We start from the raw sequence: 15,134 nt of genomic DNA on the forward strand, positions 1-15,134 counted from the left end.
CGTTCGACCTTACCTCGGTAGGGAGACCAAGATTCCCTAGCCTAGTAGGAGGGTAAGGCAAGGGGGCTTGGCCGGAGATCGAGTGTAAGGCTCGGCAGGACGTTCGACCTTACCTCGGCAGGGAGACCAAGTTTCCCAAGCCAAGTAGGGTCAGGCAAGGGGGCTTGGCCGGAGTTCGAGTGTAAGGCTCGGCAGGACGTTCGACCTTACCTCGGGCGGGAGACCAAGCTTCCCAAGCCAAGTAAAGTCAGGCAAGGGGGCTTGGCCGGAGTTCGAGTGTACGGCTTGGCAGGACGTTCGACCTTACCTCGGCAGGGAGACCAAGCTTCCCAAGCCTAGTAGGAGAGTCAGGCAAGGGGGCTTGGCCGGAGTTCGAGTGTATGGCTCGGCAGGACGTTCGACCTTACCTCGGCAGGGAGACCAAGCTTCCCAAGCCGAGTAGGAGAGTCAGGCAAGGGGACTTGGCCGGAGTTCGAGTGTAAGGCTCGGCAGGACGTACGACCTTACCTCGGCAGGGAGACCAAGCTTCCCAAGCCAAGTAGGGACAGGCAAGGGGGCTTCGCCAGAGTTCGAGTGTAAGGCTAGGCAGGACGTTCAACCTTACCTCGGCAGGGAGACCAAGCTTCCCAAGCCAAGTAAGGTCAGGCAAGGGGGCTTGGCCGGAGTTCGAGTGTAAGGCTCGGCAGGACGTTCGACCTTACCTCGGCAGGGAGACCAAGCTTCCCAAGCCTAGTAGGAGAGTCAGGCAAGGGGACTTGGCCGGCGTTCGAGTGTAAGGCTCGGCAGGGCGTTCGACCTTACCTCGGCAGGGAGACCAACTTCCCAAGCCTAGTAGGAGAGTCAGGCAAGGGGGCTTGGCCGGAGTTCGAGTGTAAGGCTCGGCAGGACGTTCGACCTTACCTCGGTTGGGAGACCAAGCTTCCCAAGCCAAGGAGAGTCAGGCAAGGGGGCACGGCCGGAGTTTGAGTGTAAGGCTCGGCAGGACGTTCGACCTTACCTCGGCAGGGAGACCAGGCTTCCCAAGCCAAGTAAGGTCAGGCAAGGGGGCTTGGCCGGAGTTCGAGTGTAAGGCTCGGCAGGATGTTCAACCTTACCTCGGCAGGGAGACCAAGGTTCACAAGCCTAGTAGGAGAGTCAGGCAAGGGGGCTTGGCCGGAGTTCGAGTGTAAGGCTCGGCAGGACGTTCGACCTTACATCGGCAGGGAGACCAAGATTCCCTAGCCTAGTAGGAGGGCCTGGCAAGGGGGCTTGGCCGGAGTTTGAGTATAATGCTCGGCAGGACGTTCGACCTTACCTCGGTTGGGAGACCAAGCTTCCCAAGCCAAGTAGGGTCAGGCAAGGGGGCTTGGCCGGAGTTCGAGTGTAAGGCTTGGCAGGACGTTCGACCTTACCTCGGCAGGGAGACCAAGCTTCCCAAGCCTAGTAGGAGAGTCAGGCAAGGGGACTTGGCCGGAGTTCGAGTGTAAGGCTCGGCAGGACGTTCGACCTTACCTCGGCAGGGGGGCCAAGCTTCCCAAGCCAAGTAGGAGAGTCAGGCAAGGGGGCTTGGCCGGAGTTTGAGTGTAAGGCTCGGCAGGACGTTCGACCTTACCTCGGCAGGGAGACCAAGCTTCCCAAGCCTAGTGGGAGAGTCAGGCAAGGGGGCTTGGCCTGAGTTCGAGTGTAAGGCTCGGCAGGAAGTTCGACCTTACCTCGGCAGGGAGACCAAGCATCCCAAGCCTAGTAGGAGAGTCAGGCAAGGGGACTTGGCCGGAGTTCGAGTGTAAGGCTCGGCAGGACGATCGACCTTACCTCGGCAGGGAGACCAACCTTCCCAAGCCTAGTAGGAGAGTCAGGCAAGGGGGCTTGGCCGGAGTTCGAATGAAAGGCTCGGCAGGACGTTCGACCTTACCTCGGCAGGGAGACCAAGCTTCCCAATCCTAATAGGGTCAGGCAAGGGGGCTTATCCGGAGTTCGAGTGTGAGGCTCGGCAGGACGTTCGACCTTACCTCGGCAGGGAGACCAAGCTTCCCAAGCCTAGTAGGAGAGTCAGGCAAGGGGGCTTGGCCGGAGTTCGAGTGTAAGGCTTGGCAGGATGTTCGACCTTACCTCGGCAGGGAGACCAAGCTTCCCGAGCCTAGTAGGAGAGTCTGGCAAGGGGGCTTGGCCGGAGTTCGAGTGTAAGGCTCGGCAGGACGTTCGACCTTACCTCGGCAGGGAGACCAAGGTTCCCAAGCCTAGTGGGAGAGTTAGGCAAGGGGGCTTGGCCGGAGTTTGAGTGTAATGCTCGGCAGGACGTTCGACCTTACCTCAGAAGGGAGACCAAGCTTCCCAAGCCAAGAAGGGTCAGGCAAGGGGGCTTGGCCGGAGTTCGAGTGTAAGGCTTGGCAGGACGTTCGACCTTACCTCGGCAGGGAGACCAAGCTTCCCAAGCCTAGTAGGAGAGTCAGGCAAGGGGACTTGGCCGGAGTTCGAGTGTAAGGCTCGGCAGGACGTTCGACCTTACCTCGGCAGGGGGGCCAAGCTTCCCAAGCCAAGTAGGAGAGTCAGGTAAGGGGGCGGGGCCGGAGTTCGAGTGTAAGGCTCGGCAGGACGTTCGACCTTACCTCGGCAGGGGGGCCAAGCTTCCCAAGCCAAGTAGGAGAGTCAGGTAAGGGGGCGGGGCCGGAGTTTGAGTGTAAGGCTCGGCAGGACGTTCGACCTTACCTCGGCAGGGCGACCAAGCTTCCCAAGCCTAGTAGGAGAGTCAGGCAAGGGGGCTTGGCCGGAGTTCGAGTGTAAGGCTCGGCAGGACGTTCGACCTTACCTCGGCTGGGAGACCAACCTTCCCAAGCCTAGTAGGAGAGTCAGGCAAGGGGGCTTGGCCGGAGTTCGAGTGTAAGGCTTGGCAGTATGTTCGACCTTACGTCGGCAGGGAGACCAAGCTTCCCGAGCCTAGTAGGAGAGTCAGGCAAGGGGGCTTGGCCGGAGTTCGAGTGTAAGGCTCGGCAGGACGTTAGACCTTACCTCGGCAGGGAGACCAAGGTTCCCAAGCCTAGTAGGAGAGTTAGGCAAGGGGGCTTGGCCGGAGTTCGAGTGTAAGGCTCGGCAGGACGTTCAAACTTACCTCGGCAGGGAGACCAAGCTTCCCAAGCCAAATAGGGCCAGGCAAGGGGGCTTGGCCAGAGTTCGAGTGTAAGGCTCGGCAGGACGTTCAAACTTACCTCGGCAGGGAGACCAAGCTTCCCAAGCCTAGTAGGAGAGTCAGGCAAGGGGACTTGACCGGAGTTCGAGTGTAAGGCTCGGCAGGACGTTCGACCTTACCTCGGCAGGGAGACCAAGCTTCCCAAGCCTAGTAGGAAAGTCAGGCAAGAGGGCTTGGCCGGAGTTCGAGTGTAAGGCTCGGCAGGACGTTCAACCTTACCTCGGCAGGGAGACCAAGGTTCCCAAGCCAAGTAAGGTCAGGCAAGGGGGCTTGGCCGGAGTTCGAGTGTAAGGCTCGGCAGGACGTTCGACCTTACCTCGGCAGGGAGACCAAGCTTCCCAAGCCTAGTAGGAAAGTCAGGCAAGGGGCCTTGGCCGGAGTTCGAGTGTAAGGCTCGGCAGGACGTTTGACCTTACCTCGGCAGGGAGACCAAGCTTCCCAAGCCGAGTAGGAGAGTCAGGCAAGGGGGCTTGGCCGGAGTTCGAGTGTAAGGCTCGGCAGGACGTTCGACCTTACCTCGGCAGGGAGACCAAGCTTCCCAAGCCCAGTAGGAGAGTCAGGCAAGGGGGCTTGTCCGGAGTTCGAGTGTAAGGCTCGGCAGGACATTCGACCTTACCTCGGCAGGGAGACCAAGCTTCCCAAGCCAAGTAGGGACAGGCAAGGGGCCTTGGCCGGAGTTCGAGTGTAAGGCTCGGCAGGACGTTCAACCTTACCTCGGCAGGGAGACCAGGCTTCCCACGCCAAGTAAGGTCAGGCAAGGGGGCTTGGCCGGAGTTCGAGTGTAAGGCTCGGCAGGATGTTCGACCTTACCTCGGCAGGGAGACCAAGCTTCCCAAGCCAAGTAGGAGAGTCAGGCAAGGGGGCTTCGCCGGAGTTCGAGTGTAAGGCTCGGCAGGATGTTCAACCTTACCTCGGCAGGGAGACCAAGGTTCACAAGCCTAGTAGGAGAGTCAGGCAAGGGGGCTTGGCCGGAGTTCGAGTGTAAGGCTCGGCAGGAGGTTCGACCTTACATCGGCAGGGAGACCAAGATTCCCTAGCCTAGTAGGAGGGTCAGGCAAGGGGGCTTGGCCGGAGTTTGAGTATAATGCTCGGCAGGACGTTCGACCTTACCTCGGCAGGGAGACCAAGCTTCCCAAGCCAAGTAGGGTCAGGCAAGGGGGCTTGGCCCGTGTTCGAGTGTAAGGCTCGGCAGGATGTTCAACCTTACCTCGGCAGGGCGACCAAGCTTCCCAAGCCTAGTAGGAGAGTCAGGCAAGGGGGCTTGGCCGGAGTTCGAGTGTAAGTCTCGGCAGGACGTTCGACCTTACCTCGGCAGGGAGACCTAGCTTCCCAAGCCCAGTAGGAGAGTCAGGCAAGGGGGCTTTCCCGGAGTTCGAGTGTAAGGCTCGGCAGGACGTTCGACCTTACCTCGGCTGGGAGACCAACCTTCCCAAGCCTAGTAGGAGAGTCAGGCAAGGGGGCTTGGCCGGAGTTCGAGTGTAAGGCTTGGCAGTATGTTCGACCTTACGTCGGCAGGGAGACCAAGCTTCCCGAGCCTAGTAGGAGAGTCAGGCAAGGGGGCTTGCCCGGAGTTCGAGTGTAAGGCTCGGCAGGACGTTAGACCTTACCTCGGCAGGGAGACCAAGGTTCCCAAGCCTAGTGGGAGAGTTAGGCAAGGGGGCTTGGCCGGAGTTCGAGTGTAAGGCTCGGCAGGACGTTCAAACTTACCTCGGCAGGGAGACCAAGCTTCCCAAGCCTAGTAGGAGAGTCAGGCAAGGGGACTTGACCGGAGTTCGAGTGTAAGGCTCGGCAGGACGTTCGACCTTACCTCGGCAGGGAGACCAAGCTTCCCAAGCCAAGTAAGGTCAGGCAAGGGGGCTTGGCCGGAGTTCGAGTGTAAGGCTCGGCAGGACGTTCGACCTTACCTCGGCAGGGAGACCAAGCTTCCCAAGCCTAGTAGGGTCAGGCAATGGGGCTTGGCCGGAGTTCAAGTGTAAGGCTCGGCAGGACGTTCGACCTTACCTCGGCAGGGAGACCTAGCTACCCAAGCCCAGTAGGAGAGTCAGGCAAGGGTGCTTGGCCCTAGTTCGAGTGTAAGGCTCGGCAGGGCGTTGGACATTATCTTGGCAGGGAGACCAAGCTTCCCAAGCCTAGATGGAGAGTCAGGCAAGGGGGCTTGGCCGGAGTTCGAGTGTAAGGCTCGGCAGGACGTTTGACCTTGCCTCAGCAGGGAGACCAAGCTTCCCAAGCTTAGTAGGAGAGTCAGGCAAGGGGGCTTGGCCGGAGTTTGAGTGTAAGGCTCGGCAGGACGTTCGACCTTACCTCGGCAGGGAGACCAAGCTTCCCAAGCCAAGTAGGGTCAGGCAAGGGGGCTTGGCCGGAGTTCGAGTGTAAGGCTCGGCAGGACGTTCGACCTTACCTCGGCAGGGAGACCAAGCTTCCCAAGCCAAGTAGGGTCAGGCAAGGGGGCTTGGCCGGAGTTCAAGTGTAAGGCTCGGCAGGACGTTCAACCTTACCTCGGCAGGGAGACCAAGCTTCCCAAGCCTAGTAGGAGAGTCAGGCAAGGGGGCTTGGCCGGAGTTCGAGTGTAAGGCTCAGTAGGACGTTCGACCTTACCTCGGCAGGGAGACCAAGCTTCCCAAGCCAAGTAGGGTCAGGCAAGGGGGCTTGGCCGGAGTTCGAGTGTAAGGCTCGGCAGGACGTTTGACCTTGCCTCAGCAGGGAGACCAAGCTTCCCAAGCTTAGTAGGAGAGTCAGGCAAGGGGGCTTGGCCGGAGTTTGAGTGTAAGGCTCGGCAGGACGTTCGACCTTACCTCGGCAGGGAGACCAAGCTTCCCAAGCCAAGTAGGGTCAGGCAAGGGGGCTTGGCCGGAATTCGAGTGTAAGGCTCGGCAGGACGTTCAACCTTACCTCGGCAGGGAGACCAAGCTTCCCAAGCCTAGTAGGAGAATCAGGCAAGGGGACTTGGCCAGAGTTCGAGTGTAAGTCTCGGCAGGACGTTCGACCTTACCTCGGCAGGGAGACCAAGCTTCCCAAGCCTAGTAGGAAAGTCAGGCAAGGGGCCTTGGCCGGAGTTCGAGTGCAAGGCTCGGCAGGACGTTTGACCTTACCTCGGCAGGGAGACCAAGCTTCCCAAGCCGAGTAGGAGAGTCAGGCAAGGGGGCTTGGCCGGAGTTCGAGTGTAAGGCTCGGCAGGACGTTCGACCTTTCCTTGGCAGGGAGACCAAGCTTCCCAAGCCCAGTAGGAGAGTCAGGCAAGGGGGCTTGTCCGGAGTTCGAGTGTAAGGCTCGGCAGGACGTTCGACCTTACCTCGGCAGGGAGACCAAGCTTCCCAAGCCAAGTAGGGACAGGCAAGGGGCCTTGGCCGGAGTTCGAGTGTAAGGCTCGGCAGGACGTTCAACCTTACCTCGGCAGGGAGACCAGGCTTCCCAAGCCAAGTAGGGTCAGGCAAGGGGGCTTGGCCGGAGTTCGAGTGTAAGGCTCGGCAGGATGTTCGACCTTGCCTCGGCAGGGAGACCAAGCTTCCCAAGCCAAGTAGGAGAGTCAGGCAAGGGGGCTTGGCCGGAGTTTGAGTATAATGCTCGGCAGGACGTTCGACCTTACCTCGGTTGGGAGACCAAGCTTCCCAAGCCAAGTAGGGTCAGGCAAGGGAGCTTGGCCGGAGTTCGAGTGTAAGGCTTGGGAGGACGTTCGACCTTACCTCGGCAGGGAGACCAAGCTTCCCAAGCCTAGTAGGAGAGTCAGGCAAGGGGACTTGGCCGGAGTTCGAGTGTAAGGCTCGGCAGGACGTTCGACCTTACCTCGGCAGGGGGGCCAAGCTTCCCAAGCCAAGTAGGAGAGTCAGGCAAGGGGGCACGGCCGGAGTTTGAGTGTAAGGCTCGGCAGGACGTTCGACCTTACCTCGGCAGGGAGACCAAGCTTCCCAAGCCTAGTGGGAGAGTCAGGCAAGGGGGCTTGGCCTGAGTTCGAGTGTAAGGCTCGGCAGGAAGTTCGACCTTACCTCGGCAGGGAGACCAAGCTTCCCAAGCGTAGTAGGAGAGTCAGGCAAGGGGACTTGGCCGGAGTTCGAGTGTAAGGCTCGGCAGGACGATCAACCTTACCTCGGCAGGGAGACCAAGCTTCCCAAGCCAAGTAAGGTCAGGCAAGGGGGCTTGGCCGGAGTTCGAGTGTAAGGCTCGGCAGGACGTTCGACCTTACCTCGGCAGGGAGACCAAGCTTCCCAAGCCTAGTAGGGTCAGGCAATGGGGCTTGGCCGGAGTTCAAGTGTAAGGCTCGGCAGGACGTTCGACCTTACCTCGGCAGGGAGACCTAGCTACCCAAGCCCAGTAGGAGAGTCAGGCAAGGGTGCTTGGCCCTAGTTCGAGTGTAAGGCTCGGCAGGGCGTTGGACATTATCTTGGCAGGGAGACCAAGCTTCCCAAGCCTAGGTGGAGAGTCAGGCAAGGGGGCTTGGCCGGAGTTCGAGTATAAGGCTCGGCAGGACGTTCAACCTTACCTCGGCAGGGAGACCAAGCTTCCCAAGCCAAGTAAGGTCAGGCAAGGGGGCTTGGCCGGAGTTCGAGTGTAAGGCTCGGCAGGACGTTCGACCTTACCTCGGCAGGGAGACCAAGCTTCCCAAGCCAAGTAGGGTCAGGCAAGGGGGCTTGGCCGGAGTTCAAGTGTAAGGCTCGGCAGGACGTTTGACCTTACCTCAGCAGGGAGACCAAGCTTCCCAAGCTTAGTAGGAGAGTCAGGCAAGGGGGCTTGGCCGGAGTTTGAGTGTAAGGCTCGGCAGGACGTTCGACCTTACCTCGGCAGGGAGACCAAGCTTCCCAAGCCAAGTAGGGTCAGGCAAGGGGGCTTGGCCGGAATTCGAGTGTAAGGCTCGGCAGGACGTTCAACCTTACCTCAGCAGGGAGACCAAGCTTCCCAAGCTTAGTAGGAGAGTCAGGCAAGGGGGCTTGGCCGGAGTTTGAGTGTAAGGCTCGGCAGGACGTTCGACCTTACCTCGGCAGGGAGACCAAGCTTCCCAAGCCCAGTAGGAGAGTCAGGCAAGGGGGCTTGTCCGGAGTTCGAGTGTAAGGCTCGGCAGGACGTTCGACCTTACCTCGGCAGGGAGACCAAGCTTCCCAAGCCAAGTAGGGACAGGCAAGGGGCCTTGGCCGGAGTTCGAGTGTAAGGCTCGGCAGGACGTTCAACCTTACCTCGGCAGGGAGACCAGGCTTCCCAAGCCAAGTAAGGTCAGGCAAGGGGGCTTGGCCGGAGTTCGAGTGTAAGGCTCGGCAGGATGTTCGACCTTACCTCGGCAGGGAGACCAAGCTTCCCAAGCCAAGTAGGAGAGTCAGGCAAGGGGGCTTCGCCGGAGTTCGAGTGTAAGGCTCGGCAGGATGTTCAACCTTACCTCGACAGGGAGACCAAGGTTCACAAGCCTAGTAGGAGAGTCAGGCAAGGGGGCTTGGCCGGAGTTCGAGTGTAAGGCTCGGCAGGAGGTTCGACCTTACATCGGCAGGGAGACCAAGATTCCCTAGCCTAGTAGGAGGGTCAGGCAAGGGGGCTTGGCCGGAGTTTGAGTATAATGCTCGGCAGGACGTTCGACCTTACCTCGGTTGGGAGACCAAGCTTCCCAAGCCAAGTAGGGTCAGGCAAGGGAGCTTGGCCGGAGTACGAGTGTAAGGCTTGGGAGGACGTTCGACCTTACCTCGGCAGGGAGACCAAGCTTCCCAAGCCTAGTAGGAGAGTCAGGCAAGGGGACTTGGCCGGAGTTCGAGTGTAAGGCTTGGCAGGACGTTCGACCTTACCTCGGCAGGGGGGCCAAGCTTCCCAAGCCAAGTAGGAGAGTCAGGCAAGGGGGCACGGCCGGAGTTTGAGTGTAAGGCTCGGCAGGACGTTCGACCTTACCTCGGCAGGGAGACCAAGCTTCCCAAGCCTAGTGGGAGAGTCAGGCAAGGGGGCTTGGACGGAGTTCGAGTGTAAGGCTCGGCAGGAAGTTCGACCTTACCTCGGCAGGGAGACCAAGCTTCCCAAGCGTAGTAGGAGAGTCAGGCAAGGGGACTTGGCCGGAGTTCGAGTGTAAGGCTCGGCAGGACGATCAACCTTACCTCGGCAGGGAGACCAAGCTTCCCAAGCCAAGTAAGGTCAGGCAAGGGGGCTTGGCCGGAGTTCGAGTGTAAGGCTCGGCAGGACGTTCGACCTTACCTCGGCAGGGAGACCAAGCTTCCCAAGCCTAGTAGGGTCAGGCAATGGGGCTTGGCCGGAGTTCAAGTGTAAGGCTCGGCAGGACGTTCGACCTTACCTCGGCAGGGAGACCTAGCTACCCAAGCCCAGTAGGAGAGTCAGGCAAGGGTGCTTGGCCCTAGTTCGAGTGTAAGGCTCGGCAGGGCGTTGGACATTATCTTGGCAGGGAGACCAAGCTTCCCAAGCCTAGGTGGAGAGTCAGGCAAGGGGGCTTGGCCGGAGTTCGAGTATAAGGCTCGGCAGGACGTTCGACCTTACCTCGGCAGGGAGACCAAGCTTCCCAAGCCAAGTAAGGTCAGGCAAGGGGGCTTGGCCGGAGTTCGAGTGTAAGGCTCGGCAGGACGTTCGACCTTACCTCGGCAGGGAGACCAAGCTTCCCAAGCCAAGTAGGGTCAGGCAAGGGGGCTTGGCCGGAGTTCAAGTGTAAGGCTCGGCAGGACGTTTGACCTTACCTCAGCAGGGAGACCAAGCTTCCCAAGCTTAGTAGGAGAGTCAGGCAAGGGGGCTTGGCCGGAGTTTGAGTGTAAGGCTCGGCAGGACGTTCGACCTTACCTCGGCAGGGAGACCAAGCTTCCCAAGCCAAGTAGGGTCAGGCAAGGGGGCTTGGCCGGAATTCGAGTGTAAGGCTCGGCAGGACGTTCAACCTTACCTCAGCAGGGAGACCAAGCTTCCCAAGCTTAGTAGGAGAGTCAGGCAAGGGGGCTTGGCCGGAGTTTGAGTGTAAGGCTCGGCAGGACGTTCGACCTTACCTCGGCAGGGAGACCAAGCTTCCCAAGCCAAGCAGGGACAGGCAAGGGGGCTTGGCCGGAATTCGAGTGTAAGGCTCGGCAGGACGTTCAACCTTACCTCGGCAGGGAGACCAAGCTTCCCAAGCCGAGTAGGAGAATCAGGCAAGGGGACTTGGCCGGAGTTCGAGTGTAAGTCTCGGCAGGACGTTCGACCTTACCTCGGCAGGGAGACCAAGCTTCCCAAGCCTAGTAGGAAAGTCAGGCAAGGGGCCTTGGCCGGAGTTCGAGTGCAAGGCTCGGCAGGACGTTTGACCTTACCTCGGCAGGGAGACCAAGCTTCCCAAGCCGAGTAGGAGAGTCAGGCAAGGGGGCTTGGCCGGAGTTCGAGTGTAAGGCTCGGCAGGACGTTCGACCTTACCTTGGCAGGGAGACCAAGCTTCCCAAGCCCAGTAGGAGAGTCAGGCAAGGGGGCTTGTCCGGAGTTCGAGTGTAAGGCTCGGCAGGACGTTCGACCTTACCTCGGCAGGGAGACCAAGCTTCCCAAGCCAAGTAGGGACAGGCAAGGGGCCTTGGCCGGAGTTCGAGTGTAAGGCTCGGCAGGACGTTCAACCTTACCTCGGCAGGGAGACCAGGCTTCCCAAGCCAAGTAAGGTCAGGCAAGGGGGCTTGGCCGGAGTTCGAGTGTAAGGCTCGGCAGGATGTTCGACCTTACCTCGGCAGGGAGACCAAGCTTCCCAAGCGTAGTAGGAGAGTCAGGCAAGGGGACTTGGCCGGAGTTCGAGTGTAAGGCTCGGCAGGACGATCAACCTTACCTCGGCAGGGAGACCAAGCTTCCCAAGCCAAGTAGGGTCAGGCAAGGGGGCTTGGCCGGAGTTCGAGTGCAAGTCTCGGCAGGACGTTCGACCTTACCTCGGCAGGGAGACCTAGCTTCCCAAGCCCAGTAGGAGAGTCAGGCAAGGGGGCTTGGCCGGAGTTCGAGTGTAAGGCTCGGCAGGGCGTTCGACATTATCTTGGCAGGGAGACCAAGCTTCCCAAGCCAAGTAAGGTGAGGCAAGGGGGCTTGGCCGGAGTTCGAGTGTAAGGCTCGGCCGGACGTACGACCTTACCTCGGCAGGGAGACCAAGTTTCCCAAGCCTAGTAGGAGAGTCAGGCAAGGGGGCTTGGCCGGAGTTCGAGTGTAAGGCTCGGCAGGACGTTCGACCTTACATCGGCAGGGAGACCAAGCTTCCCAAGCCAAGTAGGAGAGTCAGGCAAGGGGGCTTGTCCGGAGTTCGAGTGTAAGGCTCAGCAGGACGTTCGACCTCACCTCGGCAGGGAGACCAAGCTTCCCAAGCCAAGTAGGGACAGGCAAGGGGCCTTGGCCGGAGTTCGAGTGTAAGGCTCGGCAGGACGTTCAACCTTACCTCGGCAGGGAGACCAAGCTTCCCAAGCCAAGTAAGGTCAGGCAAGGGGGCTTGGCCGGAGTTCGAGTGTAAGGCTCGGCAGGATATTCGACCTTACATCGGCAGGGAGACCAAGCTTCCCAAGCCAAGTAGGAGGGTAAGGCAAGGGGGCTTGGCCGGAGATCGAGTGTAAGGCTCGGCAGGACGTTCGACCTTACCTCGGTAGGGAGACCAAGTTTCCCAAGCCAAGTAGGGTCAGGCAAGGGGGCTTGGCCGGAGTTCGTGTGTAAGGCTTGGCAGGACGTTCGACCTTACCTCGGGCGGGAGACCAAGCTTCCCAAGCCAAGTAAAGTCAGGCAAGGGGGCTTGGCCGGAGTTCGAGTGTACGGCTTGGCAGGACGTTCGACCTTACCTCGGCAGGGAGACCAAGCTTCCCAAGCCTAGTAGGAGAGTCAGGCAAGGGGGCTTGGCCGGAGTTCGAGTGTATGGCTCGGCAGGACGTTCGACCTTACCTCGGCAGGGAGACCAAGCTTCCCAAGCCTAGTAGGAGAGTCAGGCAAGGGGACTTGGCCGGAGTTCGAGTGTAAGGCTCGGCAGGACGTACGACCTTACCTCGGCAGGGAGACCAAGCTTCCCAAGCCAAGTAGGGACAGGCAAGGGGGCTTCGCCAGAGTTCGAGTGTAAGGCTAGGCAGGACGTTCAACCTTACCTCGGCAGGGAGACCAAGCTTCCCAAGCCAAGTAAGGTCAGGCAAGGGGGCTTGGCCGGAGTTCAAGTGTAAGGCTCGGCAGGAAGTTCGACCTTACCTCGGCAGGGAGACCAAGCTTCCCAAGCCTAGTAGGAGAGTCAGGCAAGGGGACTTGGCCGGCGTTCGAGTGTAAGGCTCGGCAGGGCGTTCGACCTTACCTCGGCAGGGAGACCAACTTCCCAAGCCTAGTAGGAGAGTCAGGCAAGGGGGCTTGGCCGGAGTTCGAGTGTAAGGCTCGGCAGGACGTTCGACCTTACATCGGCAGGGAGACCAAGATTCCCTAGCCTAGTAGGAGGGTCAGGCAAGGGGGCTTGTCCGGAGTTCGAGTGTAAGGCTCGGCAGGACGTTCGACCTCACCTCGGCAGGGAGACCAAGCTTCCCAAGCCAAGTAGGGACAGGCAAGGGGCCTTGGCCGGAGTTCGAGTGTAAGGCTCGGCAGGACGTTCAACCTTACCTCGGCAGGGAGACCAAGCTTCCCAAGCCAAGTAAGGTCAGGCAAGGGGGCTTGGCCGGAGTTCGAGTGTAAGGCTCGGCAGGATATTCCACCTTACATCGGCAGGGAGACCAAGATTCCCTAGCCTAGTAGGAGGGTAAGGCAAGGGGGCTTGGCCGGAGATCGAGTGTAAGGCTCGGCAGGACGTTCGACCTTACCTCGGTAGGGAGACCAAGATTCCCTAGCCTAGTAGGAGGGTAAGGCAAGGGGGCTTGGCCGGAGATCGAGTGTAAGGCTCGGCAGGACGTTCGACCTTACCTCGGCAGGGAGACCAAGTTTCCCAAGCCAAGTAGGGTCAGGCAAGGGGGCTTGGCCGGAGTTCGAGTGTAAGGCTCGGCAGGACGTTCGACCTTACCTCGGGCGGGAGACCAAGCTTCCCAAGCCAAGTAAAGTCAGGCAAGGGGGCTTGGCCGGAGTTCGAGTGTACGGCTTGGCAGGACGTTCGACCTTACCTCGGCAGGGAGACCAAGCTTCCCAAGCCTAGTAGGAGAGTCAGGCAAGGGGGCTTGGCCGGAGTTCGAGTGTATGGCTCGGCAGGACGTTCGACCTTACCTCGGCAGGGAGACCAAGCTTCCCAAGCCGAGTAGGAGAGTCAGGCAAGGGGACTTGGCCGGAGTTCGAGTGTAAGGCTCGGCAGGACGTACGACCTTACCTCGGCAGGGAGACCAAGCTTCCCAACCCAAGTAGGGACAGGCAAGGGGGCTTCGCCAGAGTTCGAGTGTAAGGCTAGGCAGGACGTTCAACCTTACCTCGGCAGGGAGACCAAGCTTCCCAAGCCAAGTAAGGTCAGGCAAGGGGGCTTGGCCGGAGTTCGAGTGTAAGGCTCGGCAGGAAGTTCGACCTTACCTCGGCAGGGAGACCAAGCTTCCCAAGCCTAGTAGGAGAGTCAGGCAAGGGGACTTGGCCGGCGTTCGAGTGTAAGGCTCGGCAGGGCGTTCGACCTTACCTCGGCAGGGAGACCAACTTCCCAAGCCTAGTAGGAGAGTCAGGCAAGGGGGCTTGGCCGGAGTTCGAGTGTAAGGCTCGGCAGGACGTTCGACCTTACCTCGGTTGGGAGACCAAGCTTCCCAAGCCAAGGAGAGTCAGGCAAGGGGGCACGGCCGGAGTTTGAGTGTAAGGCTCGGCAGGACGTTCGACCTTACCTCGGCAGGGAGACCAGGCTTCCCAAGCCAAGTAAGGTCAGGCAAGGGGGCTTGGCCGGAGTTCGAGTGTAAGGCTTGGCAGGATGTTCGACCTTACCTCGGCAGGGAGACCAAGCTTCCCAAGCCAAGTAGGAGAGTCAGGCAAGGGGGCTTCGCCGGAGTTCGAGTGTAAGGCTCGGCAGGATGTTCAACCTTACCTCGGCAGGGAGACCAAGGTTCACAAGCCTAGTAGGAGAGTCAGGCAAGGGGGCTTGGCCGGAGTTCGAGTGTAAGGCTCGGCAGGACGTTCGACCTTACATCGGCAGGGAGACCAAGATTCCCTAGCCTAGTAGGAGGGTCAGGCAAGGGGGCTTGGCCGGAGTTTGAGTATAATGCTCGGCAGGGCGTTCGACCTTACCTCGGTTGGGAGACAAAGCTTCCCAAGCCAAGTAGGGTCAGGCAAGGGAGCTTGGTCGGAGTTCGAGTGTAAGGCTTGGCAGGACGTTCGACCTTACCTCGGCAGGGAGACCAAGCTTCCCAAGCCTAGTAGGAGAGTCAGGCAAGGGGACTTGGCCGGAGTTCGAGTGTAAGGCTCGGCAGGACGTTCGACCTTACCTCGGCAGGGGGGCCAAGCTTCCCAAGCCAAGTAGGAGAGTCAGGCAAGGGGGCACGGCCGGAGTTTGAGTGTAAGGCTCGGCAGGACGTTCGACCTTACCTCGGCAGGGAGACCAAGCTTCCCAAGCCTAGTGGGAGAGTCAGGCAAGGGGGCTTGGCCTGAGTTCGAGTGTAAGGCTCGGCAGGAAGTTCGACCTTACCTCGGCAGGGAGACCAAGCTTCCCAAGCGTAGTAGGAGAGTCAGGCAAGGGGACTTGGCCGGAGTTCGAGTGTAAGACTCGGCAGGACGATCAACCTTACCTCGGCAGGGAGACCAAGCTTCCCAAGCCAAGTAGGGTCAGGCAAGCGGGCTTGGCCGGTGTTCGAGTGTAAGGCTCGGCAGGACGTTCAACCTTACCTCGGCAGGGAGACCAAGCTTCCCAAGCCTAGTAGAAGAGTCAGGCAAGGGGGCTTGGCCGGAGTTCGAGTGTAAGGCTCGGCAGGACGTTCGACCTTACATCGGCAGGGAGACCAAGCTTCCCAAGCCAAGTAGGAGAGTCAGGCAAGGGGGCTTGTCCGGAGTTCGAGTGTAAGGCTCGGCAGGACGTTCGACCTCACCTCGGCAGGGAGACCAAGCTTCCCAAGCCAAGTAGGGACAGGCAAGGGGCCTTGGCCGGAGTTCGAGTGTAAGGCTCGGCAGGACGTTCAACCTT

This window comes from Vidua macroura, assembly GCF_024509145.1.
Source record: "Vidua macroura isolate BioBank_ID:100142 chromosome W unlocalized genomic scaffold, ASM2450914v1 whyW_random_scaffold_38, whole genome shotgun sequence".
Taxonomy (NCBI): Eukaryota; Metazoa; Chordata; class Aves; order Passeriformes; family Viduidae; genus Vidua; species Vidua macroura.